Consider the following 23,281-nt stretch of genomic DNA (forward strand, 5'->3'; position numbering starts at 1 on the left):
CTCCCACCCCTGTGGGGACCTTTACTTAATTTCTTTCTCTTATAGACACACACACGTGGATGTGAGCGCACACACATGCTTCAGTATTCCCTCCTGTCTATAAGTTCTTTTATTTCAACACACAACATGAGTCTTTCTTATTAAAAAGAAATGCCTCCCATGAGCCATATTTTTATTGGTTATTCTTTATTTAGGAAATAAGAAGTAAAGATATCTCATATCCCTAACAAAAAAAATTTTTTGCAAGAGTTACCTAAATGCATTACTTCTGCTTAAATGCCCATTTACTCCTCAATTCCCTAGAAATTTTAGTCTTTTCCAATTATTCCTGAAAAACTGTTTTCATCCAGATCCCTATTTATGTCTGTGTTACAAGTTGCATATAAAATTACTACAAGACTCAGCATTTTAAAACAAGAATAATTTATTATCTCATTTGGTTTCTGTTTGTCAGGAAGTTGGTTGGGGCACAATGGATACAGCGCATCTCTGCTCCATAAGTGTTCAGAATACTCAACCCTGGGGGTGAGAATCATCTGAAGCCTTGTTCATGCACATGTCTGGAGGTTTGTCATGCCTGTGAGCTGAGACTTTAGTTGGGACTCTTCACTGGAACTCTTACGTGTGGCCTTTCCATGTGATCTGGGCTTCTTCACAACATGGTGGCTGGGTTCCAAAGTCAAGCACACTGAGAGAGAGCCAAGTGGAAGCTTTTATGACCTGGCTTTGGAAGTCACATAGCATCCCCGGTGCCATGGTCTATTGGTCAGACAGCCATAGATCTACTCTCAGACTCACCCACATCACATGTTTCCTGTATGTATCTCTGCCTTAAACAACATAACATGGCAATAAGAACTTCCATTAAATTCAGTCAAAGGGGAATTACAGATTTGCAACTTCAGTAAAAACAATGAAAATAAGCTTTTCAAATGAAAACAAGACTTAAATAAAAAAAAAAACAATAATCAAGATATTCTATATCAGAATCTATGAGATGCATCTAAGACAGCACTTAGATGAAAATTTCACTAGCCTTTAAGAAAAGATAATACCAAAGGTATTGGAGCTGTCTTGGACCATAGGAAAGGAATGAAAATTTTCAAGTTTGTTTTATGAAACAAGAATAATAATGATTTTCAAAATTTTACCTTTAATGAATAAAAGAAGCCCACTTGTATATTATTATAATTAATACATTTAGCCTGAGTTCTACCACTCTACATTATCTTGCCTGTATATCTATATGCAATCTGTATTCTTTGTCCATTTTGACAGTTCTTCAGATATTTTGGAAATTTTCTATTTTTCAAATTAGTCTTCTAGTCTCAATTCAAACGCCACCTTCTCAGAAAGGACTTGTGTAATCTGACTGAGACCTTCTATGCCACTACTCTGTTTTCTACTCCTTTTTCAGTCTTTTCATATCATGATCAGTACTTGAAGTTATGTTATTGGTTTATTACTTTAGTACTTTATTATCCTTTTTGCTAGGACCTAATCTCCTTTCTGATAAGATCTCTCTCTCTCTCTCTCTCTCTCTCTCATTCTTGTTCTCTCTCCTTTTCTCTTTCTCAATAATATAATCAGAGCCCATAGAAGTATACATTGAGTAATATTATGTCAGCCAGGTACTTAAAAATTTTATGCCTGAATGCTATTAGAAGCTGTGTTTTTTTTTTTTATTTTCACTTATACTCTTCCTAATAATGTCTCATTCATTTTAAGCACTCAGGAAGTTTGTTATCACTAGATTGAAACTGTAAAGTCTATAACTTTATATAAAATATAAAATATAGATGATGAAGATAATGATAGCTAGTATTCATGAAACATTTACTTTAACGTCAAGCACTATTCTAAGACCTACACATTTAACTCACTTATTTCTTACAGTAATCCTATGATAGGTACCATTGATATTTTTCCACTTTACAGATGAGAAAACTGAATCAGAGTAAATAACTTTCCCAAGGTCACAAAGTTAGCATCGACTTGTTGAAGGTTAAATTAGAATTTATAAAGTCTATAACTATATTTAAGATGGGAAATATGTGCAAAATAATGTTATCCTAAAAGTAGAAGGATTATCCTAATATTATTTTTTCACTGTTATGTCTTTGTGTGATTCTTATCCCTTTATTGCATTTTAAGCTGTTTTGTAAGCAGGCATTTTAAAAGTCCCCAAAGCTCATAGAAGGATGATAAATTAATAGAGCAAAAATAGTAGCTTGTATTTAGATAGCATTTACTATATGCCAAGCACTGTTCTTACTGCTCTAAATATATTATTTCATTGAATTCTTATGACAGTAGCTGATACTGTTATTTCCATTTTATGCTTGAAAAATTAAAGCACAAAGAAATTTAATAACTTTCTTAAAGCCCCTGGGTTTGCAAATGGCAAAGTCAGAGTTTGAACACAGCCAATCTGATCCACAGTCAGTGCTTATGAGCATTATGTTCTACTAATCACAAAATGCTTATGAGTGATTAAAGAATCTAATGAGATATATATTTCATTATAGGATAATATAATTTGGGGCATGATTTATCCATATGCTTATCTATCCATGTTCCAGATTTATGCTCTTAAATAAACTAAATAAGAACACATTATAGGTATTAGTGAATCATACTGGGTGAATTAAGATTTACATTTGCAGAAATACAGAATCCCCTTCTCCTGGGAAAACACTGGTCATTAACTAAGGTCAAATTATCAGTGATTTTTGAGAATCACAGCCATGTTTTGCACTTACCCAAAATGTTCTTTAAATATTGTCTTCTCTGGGGCACCTGAGTGGCTCAGTGGTTGAGTGTCTGCCTTCAGATCAGGGCATGATCCCAGGGTCCTGGGATCGAGTCCCACATCGGGCTCCCTGAATGGAGCCTGCTTCTCCCTCTGCCTGTGTCTTTGCCTCTCTCTCTCTGTGTCTCTCATGAATAAATAAATAATATTTAAAAATAAATAAATAAATATTGTCCTCTGGATACATTGTATACTGCATATTAGCAAAACAAGCCCATGATATATAGAAGCATTAAGACATTTTTGAATATTCAGATATTTAAAGTATAGTTGCCAAAATAAACTTTCTAAACAAGGAATGACTATTTTATAAAAAAAAATATGATTCCTTTTCAGACATAATCTTCTTGTAACAAATATAATTTATTTTATTTTCTGCAGAATATTAATTCCACATTTCAAAAGAGAAGAAAACAAGAGATGATTAAGTGTGGATTTCAAGGCAAAACTTGGAATTATTCTCACATTCTTGGCTACAGCTTATCATGAAACAGAGTAATATTTTCCAAAAGAAAATAAACAAATGTTAACAATAACCACAATTATAAGCCACTGTTGAACTGAGCATGTGCATAAAGCCCTAGGAACTATCCTTAGATCCCTCTTTTTAGAAGAATCCATTCACAATGAGACAAAATATAATAGTCACCAGAATACATACCACATTGTTTATGATTTCCGGAATCATCAAGCAGCCTATTAATGAGGTATTGGGATAACATGAGGACCTGAATCATTACTTCTTTAAATTAAAAAAAAAAAAGACTAGTTTATTACCCAAAGAAATAAAGTTATACAGAATCTTAAATACATTTCTAGCATATAAATATGCAATAATCACACAGTATAAAAGAAAGGAGATATCAAAACTGTCACTACAGGAAAAAAAGGGCATTGTAGTATAATAGAGTTAGAAAGAGCTAAAAACTGGAAGGAAATTAACCATTGAATGATAAGGATGAAAAGATGTTTTCCTCTTAAGTGTTATGTGTCTGTATTTTCTAGAAACAACTGATACTACTTTTAAGTCTTTAAAGTGTTACAAACTTCTGCCACAAAAAAAAAAATAAGGGGAATAATTATTTATTTGATAGGATTAGCAATTGAAAATAGTAAACATGTTTCCTGTATGATCTGAAAACCATAACTTTTATAATCTCGAGGTTAGAAGTTAGTTTAGCAATCAATAGCAGCTGTCAGCTCAGGACCTCAGTAACATAAATAATAAATGTATGGTGCCTCCATTGAAATGTTTCTATAAAATTAAAAAATATATATCAAATTATATCTCCGATGGCACACTAAAGAATCACTAGAGGGTGATGTCATCTATAATTTGACATATCAATAACAACAAACAGTAACAGGTTATTAAAAATGCACCTAATCTATGTAAGCAGTATACACACCCCTATCTAGCATAATCCAAATAATACAACTTTTTTGCATAAACAATAACACGTATTGTAACAAAAGAAAAATCATTAAAATCAGAGGGACCAACCTTCTCAAAGACTAAAACCCAAAAGTAATTTTCACTTTAACTAAACTTACCTAAAATTTTTTGGTAGGTAACAGAGCTTCCCTAACTGGGTCCAAATTCAATCACAAATTTCCAGGAGGTCTGTCATCCTCACTCAAGAACAACTAGGAAATGTACATGCGTTCCAGAAAAAAAAAATACTATAAATCAATGCATATATGTAAATATCATTACCCATGTCAGGCTTCTCATTCTTGCTAGAGTTTTATATCAGACAAGAGGACTTCCTTCTGGGTCATTTATCTCCATCAATCTTCCTTCTGTCAATCTCACAGGAAATCAAGGCTTACTTTTCTTTGTTTTTTTTAAGTAAACATAGGTCTTCACAGGTGAGGAAAACCCCAACTAAAAACTTTGAGTCACTTCCTTAAAATTATCAGAAGTTTCACTTGACCAGACTCATATAGCAAATGACAAATCCTTATCTTCAACAAACTCCATTTCAAGACGGTTTAAGGGAAAGGAAAAGGGGAGACAGACAAAAAAAAAAAAAACCAAAAAACAAAAAAAAAAAAAAAAAAAAAAAAACCACACACACAAGTAGAACCAATGTTTGGGCAGGCAGGAGAGGAGATAATCTGAATTTAAATGGAACATTTCCAGGAACAAGAACACAGGCACGCTTTTCCATCTTCTTCTTGTTCTTCAGTCTGATATGGAGATCCAGCTGGAACTCCCATTTCCCAGCTAGTCGGCTCTAGCCATGCGCTTCTGTCCTTTGAATACAGATAGGGGTTCCTAGCCTCTGCATATGGAGGTGATCCTCTCACTCCATCGTGAGTACCTTCATAGGATGCAAGAGGACACGTGTTAGATCCTTGACTGTATGTGGTTTGGGGACCAGTGAGTTGAGGCATAAGGGTTTGCATTGCAAAAGAAGACAAAACTGCCTGAAGACAATTTCATTCTAATTGGGGACTTTTCTGGGCTCCCTACTAACTCCTCCAGAAATAGCTGAAGCTGATTCACTTGCTTTGGGGACACATTTATTGTGGCCAAATTTTTTATGGCACTTGATTGTGAGATCTTAGATTAGCGATGTTGCTTGGTGACACACCAGCCCCCCCACCTACACGTTTTCATTTTGACTTACCTAAATTCAAATTTTAAACTTTCAGAAAGAGCACAGATGGTTTTAAGATTTAGCATTTAATATTTGCAAGGAAAAAGATGTTCAATTCTAATTTATTCTCCTAGCACAAGAAATTCTAAGTTTTTGTGCTAAGCAATTCCATTTATATCCCTGTGAAATGTCCTTGCCATTTCCCTCAGTCTCCACCCCAACTGTTCTTATCACTACCCACACTCAAAAAATCTCTCTCTATATGTATTTGTGGTCTTGATTTCTTCTCTAGAGTGGAAGGTGCAGTAATCCAAGCAATGCCTCAGCCTAATATCATATCATGATTGGTAAAAGAGAGAGAGAGAGAGAAAGAGCCAAGGAAGGCAGGCAGGCAGGCAGGCAGGCAGGAAGGAAGTTTGCATCTGAACTGCCATTCACAAAATTGCTTTACTCTTTGTGACAAACACTACTTCCAAAGGGACTATACAGAGTAAATATTGTTAAGACTCCAGCAAAATGTAACAAGAATGAATGAACATTTCTCCAAAATTTAACATATGCACAAATATTTGTAAAGAATTTAAAAGAAAGATACTTATCAGAGTATAGCTTATTAATACAAGTTACTTAACACATTCAAAGATGAGTGAATGATTTATAATAGTATATGCAATAGAGAAATATACTCAATATCTTTGTGGACAATAACATTGATGTGGATTATTTAATGACAAAGACGTCAAGAGCACATTAGATTATTAAGTTTCAAATTTGGTTTCAAAACTAGCATGTAGAATACAACCCTATTTTTGCTAATATAAAGATGTGTATGTGTTTGTGTGTATGTATGTATGTAATAAGTGGAGGAGAGGTGCCCCATTTTTTAAATGGTATGATTATGGGTGATTTTTCTGTTTTTTTTTTTTAAGGTTTTATTTATTATTCATGAGAGACACTGGGAGAGAGGCAGAAACATAGACAGAGGCAGAAGCAGGCTCCCTGCAGGGAGCCCCATGAGGGACTCAATCCCAGAACCCCAGGATCACACCCTGAGCCAAAGGCAGATGTTTAACCACTGAGCCACTCAGGAGTCCCTGATTTTTATTTTTCTTAATTTTTCCTCCATAAATGCATGGTTCTTTTATAAGGAAAAAAAAAATTCAAGTTGTGTATACATGTTGCGCAGTGGACAAAGTTGATTATCAGTTTCATCCTGTGTTATTACCAGTGCAGACTAGTAAGCTAGGGGACATCCTCTCCAAACATGCTCTTCTCTACACAGCTTTGTGATACTGATGTTGTGAGTCTGCAAATAATCCTTCTCTTTTCTAGCTGGTTTCCTGTTGGATTTGGCCATCAGGGACACGTGACTAAAAGGCAAGAATAGGAGGAAGGGATGTGCTTTGCATTTGCTTGTTTCTGGGGATGTCATCCCAGGACCGGCCTGTCATATGATCAGCGGCAGCGATTTATTTTACTCCTCAGTTTCTTCCAGTGCTCCCAGAACACCCCCTTGGTAGTACCAGGGTAAGGTGGGCAGTGTCTTCTCAGTTACTACTGTCATTTACCAAGTCACCTCTAAACCCGTCAAGTTGGAGGGGGGACCAGGGAAAAGAAGGCTCGGCAGCAAGTGCAGGCTGGGGGTAGGCTGCTTCTCCACTTGCAGATCCCCAGCCACAGATTCTCAGATTCTAAGTGTCTGTGGTGGACAGGGCTGCCCCAGGAGTCTCAGGCAAGCCTCAGGAGGAGGATCACAGTGCAGATCCCCTCCACATATTATTTTCTTCTTTTGAAAAACAGCTCCTGGAGTGCTTTTGATTCTTGTGGAGACTGAACTACTAAGCCTGGGACATCAAAATAACCGCATGACCTGAACTGTCCCTCATTAACTGGCTATGATAAGGCCCACCAAGTCAGAAGTTTGGGCAAGTAACTAATCATCGAGTGGATATGCTTTGAAGGGATGTGCATGAGCAGGTGTTTTGACACCTTCATTTGTTCTTCAATGTTCTTCTTTGACACCAACTCCTGCTTCATTTTTCTTGACTTACCCCTGGTCACAAGAGAAATAACTATCAGAATCTGGATGTGAGCAGACATCGGACTGACCCAAATGTCCATTAACTGGATAAAACAGAATGTGATATATCCATACCATGAAATATTAGTCACCAATGAAAACAAATGAAGTATTCATACATGCTACAACATGGAAGAACCTTGAAATCATTATGTGAAAGAAGACGGACAAAAAAGACAGCCATGGTGTATAATTCCGTTTATCTGAAATGTCCCCAGTAGACACATCTGTAGAGACAGAGAACAGATTAGTGGTTGCCAAGGGCTTGATGGGGCAGGGAATGGGAGTGACTACTAATGAGTATGAGGTTTCTTTTTGGAGTGTTGGAAATCTTCCAGTATCAGATGGTAGTGATGGTGGGCACGAGTGCAAATATATCCAAAACCCACTGAATCATACACTTTAAAAGAATGGGTTTTATAGTATGTAAATATTTTCTTAAGAGAACTGTTCTTTTTATTTATTTTTTATTTTTTATTTTTTATTTTTTTTAAGAGAACTGTTCTAAAAATTGCAATTAAAGCCAAAAAATGAAATATGGAGATGAATAGTATCATTAGTTTTTACTCCAGGAAAACGGTTATTTTATCTTTGTTAATCAGCCTGAAATAAATTCAGAAAATAATTTTCTGTATTTGGGGAGTAAACCATTATTCTGTGTATGCATGTGTGTATTTTTATCCAAAATCTTTCACATGGAGAGCACTTTAATTTTCCCTGGTATTGCTGATTGATCTCTGAGATCTTGCAAAGTATTTGTGATTCTGCACTAAACAATAGAGCAAGAGGGCATTTCACAGAACAGGAAATATGAATATCTGATATAAAACAGATGACCAGCTTCACTAAGAACAAAGTTCATTCATAATGTAAATGTATTGAAAAATAGGCCATCACCTCTCACCCTCAGACTGACTGACCCTGGAGTGGTAACGAGTGAGGAAGAGAAGGCTCATGCATTATTGATGAGACATAAATAGTTACAGCCTTTTAGAGGAATGTTCTGGCACTATATATTAAAATTAATAATCTGCATATCCTTTCGTGCAGTAATCCCACTCTTTATATTCTAGCCCATAGAAATGAAAGTATCAGTGCATAAGCAAATAATGACAAAGATGTATCTGACCCCTTTGGAAGCAAAGTGAATGTCTACCATTTGAGGAATTTGATATATTGTGATACTTTCATATAATATTTCTCAGCCATCAAAAGGAAAGCATAGATCTCTATATGTTTCCCTGAAAATATATTCATGATACATGACCAGGGGACAAAAGCAAGATGTAGAGAAAAGTGGATAACATTTCATTTACGTAAAACAAAGTAGCAAAATGTGTTTCATATGGGTCTTTGTATGTTTGTGTATATGATTTTGTATGCATGGCAAAGGGTATATAGAAAGACATACTTCAGATAGATAATTTTTGGCTACTCAGCTAGTGAGTAGGGGATGGGGGGGGGAGAGTGGGGCAGAAGGAGATTGAATGTCAGTTCACAAAATCAAGTGACCCAGCAAGAACGATATCCCATTATGCTGTCTTATATATAAATATACATGATTGAATAAAGATGCATAATGAATTTGGCCAAGTGCTACAAATGGACATGTAGAGGTTAGTAGGATTTCAGAGAATATTTTCACCCTTTCCCATAATTTGGTGTATTGTTTAAAGTTTTACAAAGATTATTCATCATTTATATAACCTGAAAACTTGAAAACCTATTTTCAGTGGGGAAAATAGATAATAATATAAGCAATATTTTACTATTGTTATTTTTAACTTGAAATACCTTTGTTAATTTGTGAGCTCAGAAATTATAATACTTTGGAGAATGTCTAGGATTGAAGATACCTTTGTTAGGCTGGAAATAAAAGTGACCATCTAACGAATAGTGCAAATCCCACATGAGGAAGGGCTATGTGTCACTCATATAATGGACAATGGTTTCAAAAATCTTTAAGCCCTCACCCCCTGAAAATGAAGCTGTAGAATATGAAAATGAGAAGCAGTATGTAGTCCTTGTTCTAGTATCAACGTTTTATGTTGTCTCAGTCCCTTTCTTTTTGCTGGGCCTGGAGTTTTTGATCTGTAAAGTGGCCTGGATTAGGTTAGCTATTCTCTCATGGAGATCAGTTAAAATCACCTAGGAGGAGGTCCCTACGAAACATAACAGATCAGAATTTCTGGAGCTAGAGCTTAGAAAACTATATTAAAAAAATCATTCAGGGATGCCTGGGTGGCTCAATGGCTGAGCTTCTGCCTCAGGCTCGGGTCGTGATCCCGAGGTCCTGGGATCGAATATCCCATCAGGCTCCCCTCAAGGACCCTGCTTCTCCCTCTGCCTATATCTCTGCCTCTCTCTCTCTGGCTCTCATTAATAAATAAATAAATAAATAAATAAATAAATAAATAAATAAATATCTTTTAAAAAAATCCTTCAAGTCTAGAAGGCTTAAGAATCACATGGCTCTATGTCACATCTAACCATAACTATTTTAAATGCCCTTTTCTGTTGTGGCCACCACACCCTCTTAGGCTAGGAAACGAGTTTTCTCCAAAGATCTGTTGCTGCTTTGGTGACTGATGCTCATGACGGATGTACTAGTCTTGCAGTGGTTTCTCAGGATCTGGTGGGGGGAGGAGAGACAGCTTTTTTTCAGAGTTCTGTGCAGCTAAGGGTGTTGGGGCTTAGCAGGTACTGCCTGGATAGAAGAGAAACTTTTCCATTCTGTCATTGCTTTACCCTAGTGATGAATCCTGGTCTGTCTTGGAGAAGTAATGAATTGGATTTTCTGGGTATGTATTGTTTTATTAGTTGATCTGCCCTATTAATAAGATTTTTCTATGTACAAATAAAATGGAGGTAACAAAAGGAGTGAAAATTTCTACTTTGTTATATAAATTACATTCCAAAAGTTATCATAAGTCAAATTAAATCACTTTTATTAAAGATCTTCTATCACAGTGTGTGTCTCAAAAGAGAAAAATGTGTCCTCATTGCTCCATATCTTCCAAGTACTATAAAGAGATAAAAGTTCATTATATATTTCATATAGAGTGCTTTTTACTCTCCAATTTATTGTAGGATGTTCACATAAGTACCCTGCTTTGTTACTTGATAATTCTCATAGAGCTGAAAATATAATGTGATCAATTAAATATTCATTGCCAGTGATGAACCCATTAGAAAAATCTATCTTTTCCATATATTTTATGCATCCATAAGTAGTTTAAATATGTGAAAAAGAAGAGCTGTGTTATGTGTTAAAAAAATTTAATTGCCACCATTCTGAAACCATATTGTTAAGACAAATAGTGTGGTATGTATGAAGTTTTTTTCCTATTAATTTTTCATCCATTAAATGTTTTAAATTAAAAACTTATTTTTCCCTAAGCATTTTGCTAGCCACTGAAAATTCAAGGATGAACAAAATATCTTTCCCATTTCCCTGGATCTTGGATTCAGTTGGGGTACTGCTTATAGAAACAAAGAACTGTGGTAAAACATGATGAAGTAGCCACAATAAAAGCATATAAAAATGTTCACCTCATTTATAACTTCCCTTTTTCTACTTCTTCATATGACAAAGTATAATGATCTATCAAAATGCTTTGATATGCTGATTGACTTTAGCCACCAAATAAAACATATTTTAATATTACTGTTGATCCTGTCTTTCATTTTAAGGGAGTTTATAAAAATGGTGTAAATGAAATGAATTGCCTACTAATTCCTAAATATTAGTGTTTTAAAATGGAGAATAACACATGTAGAATCACATGTATCTATTCAATTTAATAAAATGATTAAAACCAGATGTATTTCGTAATATATTTAAGAATATGATGATGATGAATGTTAAATCACATATTTTTTGGATTAGCAAAGCTGTTTTAAAACGTTCTGTGGGGTTTTTCTCTTCTTTCCCCACTTTTCCTTTATTTCTTGATTTTCCTCCATGTCAGATGCGTGCGAGGCATTCAAAGAAAAAAATTTTAAAGTAGCAATAATAACAACAATAACAAAGAGAGAAGAAAGAAAGTGAGGAATCCAATATTAACAAAATGCATGTTTAACCAAGTCCAGGAGATCAAGCCAGACTGTGCTTGGTAAATACTCTTTGGAGACACTAATACTCAAAGGTTGTGTTTGCTGTTGTGCTTGAAGTTTGCTTTGCGTGGGATCTAAGACACCAGATGACCAGTAATCTCACTTGCCCTTTCTTTTCTCTGCTCTCTGTGGGCCCTGCATGCACCTCGCTCCCCCCCTCACCGCCCCCTGCAGCCTTGCCTGCCCCTGGCCATCTCCCAGCCCACTTGCTCCCCTCCAGATGTCTGCGGTGGTTAGGATTCAGCAGGTCACACCTTAGCCTGTCAGGACCTGGCGCCTCCGATGCCCAGCATTTGTTCCTCGCTTCATTTCCCCTCCAAATGGCCCTGGGTGACAAGTCTGCCTTGTTAGGCACAGATCTCAGGGAGCCCAAGGCAGCCAGCAGTGTCCCGTTTGGCTACCTGTCATATTGCCTTATGTTGTGGCAGTCTGAGACACCCCCAGTTCTCAGCCTCAGGGAGGGCTGTGCCAGGGAGGGCCTACCAACTGGAGGCTGGACGAATTCATGCAAGGGCTCTTGGATGTAACCTGCAAAGCTCAGCAATGACAACTGCATGTGGGTAGGCACAACATCAGGATCGATTTCTCTTCAGTTTTTGTTTAGCTGAATTCAACTCCCCAAGCATTTATTCAGAGCTATGCAGGCTAAGGGAAACCATGCAGTGCTTAAGTTCAAGAAGTTCAACGCACATGACCGGTTTTCATCTTCACAACAACCTTGAGAGTCAAATGGGTAAATGTTTGTTTCTTCCATTCCATGGCATTCCATTCATTCAACCACTTATTCATTCAACAAACTTCTTTTTAATGAATCTACTCTGTACACTACGCACTGCTCTTGGAGGAGAGCTACTCAGAGTCATAAAAATTTGTCATTTTCCATGGGCCACCTGTTTTATGGGAGAGCTGTCAAATTAGGCCGACATGACACAGAGTCAATGTGATAGACCAGCAAAGGAGAGCAAAGCCAATAAGGTGAGATAAGAGGCTAGCCACACGGCTGGGTGCTCAAAGAAGAGGATTCTCCTGTGAGACATGAAGTAAGAGTTTGCCAGGAAAACAAAACTCCCTGACATATTTTCCTCCTGTTCTAAACTCCCCTAAGGCCCTTTGAGGTTATCATTAATATTATTGCTTCTGCGGGAGTTTGTATCCAGTATTAATGCAGTTAGGAATGAGGCCATGTCGATTAGCAAATAAATGGTAAACATGGGGCAAAGCAATCTCATTCTGTCTGACTCATATTTAATGCTTTTTCTCATGAAACAATATTATTTCCTTAGGAGGAGCTAATTCTGTTTTGAAGAAAGCATTGATAGTAGAGAAGAAGTGAGTTATAAAATTGAGAAATTTAATATAATTATAAGCCAGAGAATAACAATAAGTTTGAAGATTTTGTCTGAAATGCTCAATATTCTAACTCTGACATACAAAATAAGTGGACAAAGCTGTCTATTTATATTTTCAATTAGGCTTATAATGCGGTAAATATTTTGTAATTTTTGTGAAGTATCAGTTCCATTCAAGCTTCACTAAACAAGAAGAGAGTAATTTACAGTTGAATTTCATATTGAAGAACTTTTCTTTCCTTTTCTTTGTTTTCTTTCAGGAATGATCAGGGACCTTAAAAGCATCCTCCTACCCAGCCAAAGAGGATGCTTCAAAATCATTTTATTCGATAATTAGAGGACGTAAAACCAGCAAGAGAATATCAATGCATTCCTCTTGTAGGCTTTCCTGGAAAAATAGCAGGAACTACATCACAAAAGATCACTAAGCAAAATTACTGAATGGAAAACCATTAGACTAGAAATGTCAGCTCTGCCAAAGTTTGCTGTGTGGCCCTGAATACATCACTTCATCAAGGTGAGGCCTTCTACTTCCTTTATATGACAGAGAAAGTAGTCACGATGGTGTTCCAATTTACAAGGTTTGGGTAGACAAATTAAATAATATATGCAAAATAATTTGAAATATAAAATATTATGCATAAGGTACTAAAAAGGAAGGGAACTTTCATTTATTATTTCAAATGGAATACTTTGTATATATTAATAAAAAATAATGTTTGTGTTGCCAAATATCCAAGAGAATGAGCTGAGACAGACAGATGTGTGGGAAGCCATGCATCTTCTCATGGGTGGGTTATAACAATTCTTGTTATGTTGCCTGTTTCTTTTAAATACTTCAATATAGATAGTATGATATATGAGTAGGATAAATTAACTATAATCTACATGCTAGAATGGATTATTAACTTTTGAACATTTGAATTGGGATAATTAGATAGTATTTCAAAGTGGCTAATCAGTGTTATGTTGCTTCCAGTAACAATAATGTCTTCTACTATCACCAGCTCTATTGGCAACAGAATGGTAGAGATGTCTGAAATAATTTTCCCATTGTAAAGATGATATGAGAACTTCATGAGCCAGCCCCCTAATGTTCTTCAAAACAGTGCCCTAGTCCTAGGACTCCTGTTATTTTCCATGCTCAAGGGCAATATAGAAAACTCATCTCATCCCAGCTAGATGACTAACTGATTCTCAAGATTTGTCAAATGGGCCTCCTTACAGAGAACCATTCATGCAAGGTATTAGTGAATGACTGTAGGATAGAGCTGGAGTTTCATTTAGTTTAAAGAATAGGTTATTGGAATATTTCTTACCTTGTTGGTAATAAATCTGTGTGTGCAGACTTGTATCTGACACTTGCTTTTGTTGGAATATCCCACTGGTATGTTGGAGGGGGTCTATAGCTCATCACTACTTCATTCCCTACCCCTGGAGAAGTGGGGGAAGGGGGTTGAAACCAACCAAAAAGGCCTAATAATTGAGAACGGACAAACTGTCTTAAGTGACTTTACCAAAATTATCTTTTTAGTATTTGGAATATCAATCCACATTTTTCTCATAAATGTACCGAATATCTACTATAAATATCAGACTTATGGAAGAGATTATTACTTTGTATGCCACGATATTCTTTGAAAAACTTCCAAGAATATATTTCTTGAAACTACTGTTTTTTTCTGAGGAATTAGTGTGAGTCCATAATTTTTACATAATGAGAGTCATGTAGCCTATTTTATCTCCTTTTTTTCTTTAGTTCACAGAAAACTCTAAGTTTTATATTTGATTTTATGTCCTCTGGGTTTCATTTTAGTTTTCTTCCTTGATGTGGTTTTGATTTTTTTTTAATTTTAGTCAAATTCTACTTCTTTTGTTATTACAGTGGGGTTTTATTTATTTATTTTTCAATTTTTAAAAAAGATTTTAGTGCAGCCCAGGTGGCTCAGCGGTTTAGCACTGCCTTCAGCCTAGGGTGTGATCCTGGAGACCCGGGATCAAGTCCCACGTCAGGCTCCCTGCCTGGAGCCTGCTTCTCTCTCTGCCTGTGTCTCTGCCTCTCTCTCTCTCTGTGTCTCCCATGAATAAATAAATAAAATCTTAAAAAAAAAGAAAAAATTTTATTTATTTATTCATGGGAGACACAGAGAGAGTGGCAGAGACACAGGCAGAAGGAGAAGCAGGCTCCCTGTGGGGAGCCTGATGCAGGACTCAGTACCAGGACCCTGGGATCACACTCTGAGCCGAAGGCAACACTCAACCACTGAGCCACCTAGGCGTCCCTATTTTTTTTTTCAAAAATTTTAAATGATTTATTTATTAGATAGAGAGAGAAGAAGAAGAAGAAGGAGGAGGAGGAGGAGGAGGAGGAGGAGGAGGAGGGAGACAGAGGGAGAGGGAGCAATAATCTTCAGCAGATTCTGCCAGAGTCAGACACCAGGCTCAGTCTCACAATTCTGAGATCAGGACCCAAGCTGAAATCAAGAGCTGGTTTAGCCACCTAACCCATTCATGTACCCCTATTTTATTTTTTACCTTAAATTTGTTACATTGATTAGAATTACAAACATACTTACAAATGAACTTATCATATAACTATCTAGCTGTGTTCCAGAGATGAGACAAACTCAAGGGCCTCCTACTCCTCTGACATCTTAACTCCTCTTCTATCATGTAATAAAGATTTCAAACATGACTGATGTAGGAGAACTTTGCAACATGAAAAGATGGCCTTTCTCTGCAAGCCTACTTTCTTTCTTTTTTTTTTTTTTAAATTCCAGTTAATTAAAATACAGTGTTATATTAGTTGTACAATACAGTGATTCAAAACTTCCGTATAACATCCATATAACTTCCATATAACACCCAGTGTTCATCACAGTAAGTGCACTCTTGGGGCACCTGGGTGGCTCAGTGGTTGAGCATCTGCCTTTGGCTCAGGTTGTGATTTCAGGGTCCTGGGATCAAGTCCTGCATCAGGCTCCCCCCAGAGAGCCTGCTTCTCCCCTTGCCTGTGTCTCTGCCTCTCTTTCTGTGTCTCTCATGAATAAAGAAAATCTTTAAGAAACAAAAACAAAAACAAAACAAGTGCACTCTTAATCCCCATCACCTATTTCACCCATCCGTCATTCACCTCCCCTCTGATAACCATCATTTTGTTCTCTATAGTGAAGAGTCTATTTCTTGGTTTGTCTGCCTCTCTCTCTTTTTTTCCTCTTTGCTTGTTTTTGTTTCCTAAATTCCTCATATGAGTGAAATCAGATGGTATTTGTCTTTCTCTGACTTATTTCACTTAGCATTGTACTCTTAAGCTCCATTCATGTAATTTATAAATGGTAAGAGGTCGTTCTTTTTGATGACTCAGTAATACTTGAAACTTGATTATTATAAATGTTGCTATAGACATGGGGTGCATGTAGCCCTCTGAATTAGTGTTTTTGTATTCTTTGGGGAAATACCCAGGAGTGTGACTGCTGGATCGTAGGGTAGTTCTACTTTTTAACTTTTTGAGGAAACTCCATACTGTTTTCCACAGTGGCTGTACCAGTTTGCCTTCCCATCAATAGTACAAGAGTGTTCCTTTCCCCCCTACATCCTTCCCAACACTGTTGTTTCTTGTGATTTTAGCTGTTCTGACAGGTGTGAGGTGGTATCTTATTGATGCTTTGATTTGCATTTCCCTGATAGTGAGTGATGATGAATATCTTTTAATGTGTCTGTTGGCCAACCGAATGTCTTCTGAGCTTATTTCCAGGGTAAACAATTGAGAATTCAGGGAAATTAGTGGACATTAGAAACAACAGCATGAAAGTAACATTTTTAATAAGCTGTAAACTGTCAGAAACAGAAAGTGTGCACATTTTCAATCAGGAATTTCATTAATGAACATGTATAATTAATAAATGGTTTCCTCAAACAATATTAGAATAAAAGTGCTCATTATGTGTCTTTTACAAATGTCTGTAATGTATGTTATAATACCTAGTCTTTCTAAATTTTCTATATTTTAAAAAAACTGCTGAACAAGTTTTTAAATCAATGAATTATTTTTAAATCATTAGTTTTCTATCCCCATTACTTCCATCCTTCCCATCCTTGAGCTAATGATAAATACAGAATCAAGCTCAAGAAGTGCAAGAAAAGGCTTGATGCCATTTTGAAACTCAGGTTATTCTCCTTTAGGCACTGAAATCCTTCCTAGTAGAAAGTCAGGAACTTGCATTCAAATGGGTTAAAGCCACTGCTTAGTTAGCACTAACTTCCAACATCTTTGAAGTAGTTAGTGGCCTAATTTTCCCCCTTAGCATTTATTTCCTTTGTACCCAATGTCTTTGAGGTTTAAAGTTAGGATTAATTTCCTAATCTTCACGTTGTAGTACTTATCATCTCTCTCATCAGTCTAATATGAGTTAATTAGAATCTGTAGTTAGTTCTCAATCTGTGTTATAGTAGAACAATTGAAAAGAGAGGCACAGACACAATTATGTTGTTTTATGTCTGGAGGAGACAGAAAGCCAGTGGGGCTTCCCTTATTAGGTTAATATCTACCTGACTTCAAATGTTCCAGTGATACAAATAGCAATGGAGTCAATGCTCATTCCACCCACCATCTCTCCTTGCCTTACCCTGCTCCTTACAATCCAATTAATTCAAAGGTGATGGAAGAAGAGACATGTTTCACATGTCAAAATGACAATGTTCATTACATGATTCACAGAATGACAAATGTTGATGGCTTTGGGTAAATCCATGCTTTTACTTTTAAAATAAATTCTCTTTTTGTCATGTTTTACAAAAAATCCTCCTTCAAATCAAAAAAAGTATTTGCCCAAAGAAAGCAAGTGCCTGAATAATTTCTTTTGATGACCACAATGGCTTGATAAACATGAGAATTAAATAAATATACAACGTTGTGTATATTGTTAAATAAATATACAATGTTACCTCTAACTGATAATCCAGGAGTTGGTGGTGTGGTATTCCAAAAGGAAACTTTGCTTTTGAGTATACTTTGCAAGGCCAACTTTTGCTATAAAGGTTATACATTACACTCTTCAAAATCTATGTGGTTTAGTCCTGGTCTGAAATTTAATGAACAAATAAGCTATTCATAAAAACATCAAAAGAGAGGTACAATATTTGGTATAATTGTGTATACACAGTATTTCTTGTATTCATGTAAACTCGAAGCCTCTAATTCAATGGTTAAAAACAGTAAGAATATAATCAATCTGAATGGGTCATTAATGTTTAACAAATTGAAGTTTTTAAAACACATAGGTTCCAACAATATTCACTGTATATGTAGAAAGATCTAAAACCCACTCCTTAAGAAAATTCTAGTTGCAAATCACAAGGAGCCATTAGGACATGAATAAATGTAAAACAAATGAAAAACAGGTTTTAAGGTACCAAGATCAGGTGGTAAGGAAACAAAATAAATGTCAGCTACTTAAGAAATCTACATTGAATAAGAAACTACTAATACTCTTTCAAAAGGGATATTAAGGAATTATCTTAAAGATATTCTCCTCAGAGTCCTGTAGATTCATAAAAGTATTAGCTAAGTTGTTTTTTTCTTATCTTTATATAAAATACAGAGTATGAAAACTGTTTATGATTAGCTAAAAGTAGATTTTAATTGACTCTGATGTCAACTTGTTTCTCAAAGGTAGTTATTTTTGTCAGAATATTTTCAAGGGAGAACTTTTTGTCATAGGCTCCTCCGTTATATAACTTGTACAAAACTGAAATTATAATAAATTAGATTGGGGGAGATACCACATTGCCATTTATTTTTGGCTTTTTAAAAACCTATAAATTAACTAACAAATATGATGAAGTATTTTTATTAGAAATCAAAGTTCTGAATGAAATTTACAACCGGGCAGCCCTGGTGGTCCAGCGGTGTAGTGTGATCCTGGGCGTGATCCTGGAGACCTGGGATCGAGTCCCAGGTCGGGCTCCCTGCATGGAGCCTGCTTCTTCCTCTACCTGTGTCTCTGCCTCTCTCTCTGTATCTCTCATGAATAAATAAATAAAATCTTTAAAAAAAAGAAATTTACAAACTAATATTATGGTTGAATTATTTCCTTTTATTACAATTTGTTCCTAGCCTATAAATGTGACATTCATTTTTAGTTCTAGTGTTTATTTCTATGGAGCTGCCTCATGAGCTACAGGAGTTTTAATTTTATTGTCAAGGGGAAAATACGGAAATTCAATTCCATTTTGTTGGCTGTGAAAAGAGAACAATACATACTTTTAATCTTTACACATCTCCTTTGAGAATACTGATAAAATATATGTGAAAGTTGGGAAAATAATAAAACCTATGGCAAATATAAGATGATGCCAGAATTCTTACTGCATCTCACCTGGAAATATCAGTGCATTCTTCCTGGATGATTTGAGCAGAAAACAGTGTTCTGAGAATGTATTTTACAATATTGTATGTTGCAATATTGCATCTTGATGCAAATCCACAGAGTTAGCTCATCTAGATACTGTCTTGGTGCCATTTAGAAGGGAAATCCATTTTCTAAACAAATGCAGGCACTTGCCGGGGCCATTGCTTGGTGGGTGAGTGTAGGCTGGATTTTTTACTTAAAAGACCTGGTGTTGTGAACAACATTTATAACTGTATGTGTGATCCAGCAAATGTGCTTTAATTTAAAAATTCACATTTTCACTAAAAAAGCTTAACCTTAGGAATACCCAGCTGGCTCAGTCGGTAGAGCATACAACACTTGATCTTGAGAGTAGTGAGTTCAAGTCCCATGTTAGCATAGAGTGTACTGAAAAAACAAAATAACCTTATATAGGCTTTGAACACTTACTAACAATGAAATGGTCTCACATGGAGAAACTTATTCCCCATGTGGTTAGATTAGTTGTGGCTATATGAAAGGGATATACTAAAAAAATAGATGTGTAATACTTAGTGACATATTTATTGGATATGCTCAAAATTACATGTAGTAATAATTGGCCACATATTTTATAAACTGCAAAGACTATTAAGTTTCGATTGTTATTTATAATGTAGGTCAGCACTATTCCATCAAAAACAGAATGCAAGGCATGTTTGTAATTTAAAAATTTCTAGCAGCTACATAAAAATATTAAAACTGATATTAAATAAAGTTCAGTAGTATGTTTTATTTAACATACTATATCCTAAATATTATTAACCCAACATGTAAGCAAAATAAAAATATTATTTTCCCCTTTTTTTTTCATACTGTAGTTGAAACCCAGTGTATTTTTGACACTTAAATCACAGGTCAAAGGATTTAATTTTCACCAGAAATACTTTATCTGTATCGAGATTTCATAAAATTTACAGTTGACAAAGCTGTCCCAAGCATATTTAACATTTTAAAAAAGATTTTATTTATTTATTTAATCATGAGAGACACACACAGAGAGGCAGAGACATCTGCCCCCACCCCGGTGGGGAGTCTGATACAGGACCGCATGCAAGGACCCCGGGATCACGACCTGAGCCAAAGGCAGATGCTCAACCAACTGAGTCACCCGGGTGCCCTGCATATTTAACATTTTTTTTAAAGTAAAATGAAAACACTGATTCTTCAGTCACACTAGCCATGATTCAAGTGCTCAGTAGCCATCTGTAGCCTGTAGCTACTGTTGTGGATAGGATGGTTGAATTACATAACCACAATAACAATTTTCAAGTGTATGTTTCCTAAGCATCAGATAGGCTTTTGGATATCTTAAAATCCTAAATATATAACAAACTTTTAAGAGTGAATATTGAAATAAAGATGTAAACCATCAAATTTTAAAAAGTCATATTTTAATAAAATATATAGATTTATATGAAAAATTTAGTAGAGTAATAGATGTATACTTTGCTGAAATAGTAGTTGCCAATACAATTTACTCCATGGCCATCATTTTTCCATAGAATGACTTCTGTCTGTAAGAGCCACATTCACATTTTTCGTATTTGAAAAATGAATAATGGAAATGTTTCCTCCATTTTAAGAAAAAAAAAAAGGGTACTTTTCCTACACATCTTCTAACTTAGGACTTCTTAACTTTCAAGGAAGAAAGGAGCTAATGCAGTTCTTTTTTTTTTTTTTTTCTTTTTTTTTTTTGTTAGTGAAAGTAGCCTTTCCATCTAGATGAAGGATTTGGAGAAGACAGGTTTGATTCCTTATACTACTTTTATTTTTCAGTTGCAACTTGGAAAATGAAATTTTGAACAAAATTCTGAATAGCCACCCTCAACTATTCTCTTTCCTAGTCCCTGGAACAATGTAAGGATTGCAAAGATTTACCAAGTATTTAAAGAAAAATCAACGTTTACTGCGAGTTTTGGTGCACTATTTTTCTCCACTTTTATATCTATCCCATACATCTGAAGAACTTTTTAGAGATAAGATTTATTATTCTGATGGGGAAAAATTATTGAGAACGTGTTCCATTCTGTTGTTTTATACTACCTTAGTCACCATTAAGTAACAGGATGAAAATCTTGGCTATATGTTCTCTATAAGAAAACAAAATGCAAAATAATAATCTTCTCTTCTCCAAACAACTGGATAAATATCATTCAGATTCCTGATTTTTTTTTTTTTTGCTTAATTGGTCTTAAAAATTTGCATGAATGTCATATGTAAAAGCATGTGTTAAATGTGTACACCTCATAAATATTTCAGAAATTGAATATTTTCATTTTTCATGATTTTATTCATTGAAAATATCTATACTTCAGTTTTCTTTTTAAAAAAATCTCGAAATAGGGATGCCTGGGTGGCTCAGTGGTTGAGTGTCTGCCTTGGGCTCAAGTCTTGACCCTGGAGTCCTGGGACTGAGTCCCACATTGGGCTCCCTGCAGGGAGCCTACTTCTGCCTATGCCTATGTCTCTGCCTCTCTCCCTGTGTCTCTCATGAATAAATGAATAAAATCTTAAAATAAACATCTTGAAGTAACTTTTTTAAAACACTTCAATGAGATGAAAGAGATCAAAATGTTTAAATAAAAATCATAAAAATTATTTTCCTTATAAATTGTTAGGCTGGGCAGCCCGGGTGGCTCAGTGGTTTAGTGCCACCTTCAGCCCAGGGCCTGATCCTGGAGATCTGGGATTGAGTTACATGTCAGGTTCCTTCACGGAGCCTGCTTCTCCCTCTGCCTGTGTTTCTGCCTCTCCCTCTCTCTCTCCCTCTCCCCCCACCCCCTCTCTCTCATGAATAAATAAATAAAATCTTAAAAAAAAAATGTTCGGCTGTTTTAAAAGTATATGCTTAAAATGAATAATACTATGAGCTTTTATCGTCTGGACAATATTCATTGTCTGAATATTTTATATGAATTTTGCAACCCCTGAACAGTCAGTGAGTGTCCAAAATACAGAGTCCATTAATCATTAAAGTTTCAAGTCTTTATTTTACTGAATCTTTTTTGTTTGCAAAATATATTTAGCTATACGGATAGCTTTGAGTCTGAACTTGACTTGGTGTGAATTTGAATGACTTTTATGGTAAATGACATGGACTGGCTCTAAGTTCACACATTGTTCTTTCTCCCATTGAAAATTAGTGTTCCTGTAACTCCTTTCAGAGAAAGCAGATGTCTCGTTATTTTCCTGTTCATGATGTCCTATGATTACAAGAGCATTGTAATACTTATTCCAGCAATGTAATTCATGCCACTATAAATATGCTGAACTGTCTTGTAACCCCATGAAGAGGCAATGAATTGCAGCAACAAAGGCATGTTAAATGCAGAGAATGATGTGCAAATAAGAAAAGCATGCAGCCTCATCTCTTTAAAAGAAAACAGCTTTTACAAGACAAATCTTATCGCAGGAAGTTTGTTAATACACCTGGCAATTTTTATACTAGCATTTTATTGTGTGTAGTGTTGCTTGTAATAAGTAATATATCAGTTACAGTGTTGAAAAACATTATTTTCACATGTTTTTATTTTATGGCCATGGTTACAATGGGATTTGAGCTCCAGAAAATACAAAGGAAGCCCTATTTCGCTATTTGTTGCAAGTTTATGTGCTAAATAAATCTTTTTTCATATGTTGGTGTTCCTACTGGAAAATGTTTTTCATCAATGTATAATGCCGCATATAGCCATATACATGTATTTATCCATATGTATCACAAAGAGTATCTACTCCTGTTTAAATTTTTTAAAAATTATAGATAATGTATAATTTTTCATACCTACTCTTTACTTAAAAAAATTACATCCAGTCTTCCTATTCTTTTCTAACAGAAAGTTTTTGAGAGTTGTCACTTTTTAGGTAGAGAAAGATCATATCCCTACCAG

The 23,281-nt window shown here is 35.5% G+C and overlaps 2 long non-coding RNA genes across 12 annotated transcripts in view; both read right to left on the reverse strand.

Annotated features, from left to right (window-relative positions):
* Positions 1 to 406: 406 nt before the first annotated feature.
* On the reverse strand, positions 407 to 2,822 carry LOC111096698. 2 transcript variants are annotated; one of them, XR_005354170.1, is made up of 2 exons: positions 2,763 to 2,822; positions 407 to 826 (listed from the first exon to the last, which is right to left on the reverse strand). It is a non-coding gene; the product is annotated as an uncharacterized LOC111096698 (long non-coding RNA). The 2 variants fall into 2 exon arrangements; XR_005354169.1 differs by having other exon boundaries at positions 407 to 830.
* A 63-nt stretch (positions 2,823 to 2,885) lies between these two features.
* LOC102153050 overlaps positions 2,886 to 23,281 on the reverse strand; it is a 58,828-nt gene continuing 38,432 nt past the window's right edge. For 4 of the 10 annotated variants that reach the window (XR_005354159.1, XR_005354166.1, XR_005354167.1 and 1 more), the window contains 2 exons: positions 4,367 to 5,139; positions 2,944 to 3,554 (listed from right to left, as the gene is read on the reverse strand). This is a non-coding gene — a long non-coding RNA (uncharacterized LOC102153050). The other 6 variants (XR_005354161.1, XR_005354160.1, XR_005354168.1 and 3 more) reach the window with 6 other exon arrangements.

Source organism: Canis lupus, chromosome 1 (assembly GCF_011100685.1).
Source record: "Canis lupus familiaris isolate Mischka breed German Shepherd chromosome 1, alternate assembly UU_Cfam_GSD_1.0, whole genome shotgun sequence".
Classification (NCBI taxonomy): Eukaryota; Metazoa; Chordata; class Mammalia; order Carnivora; family Canidae; genus Canis; species Canis lupus.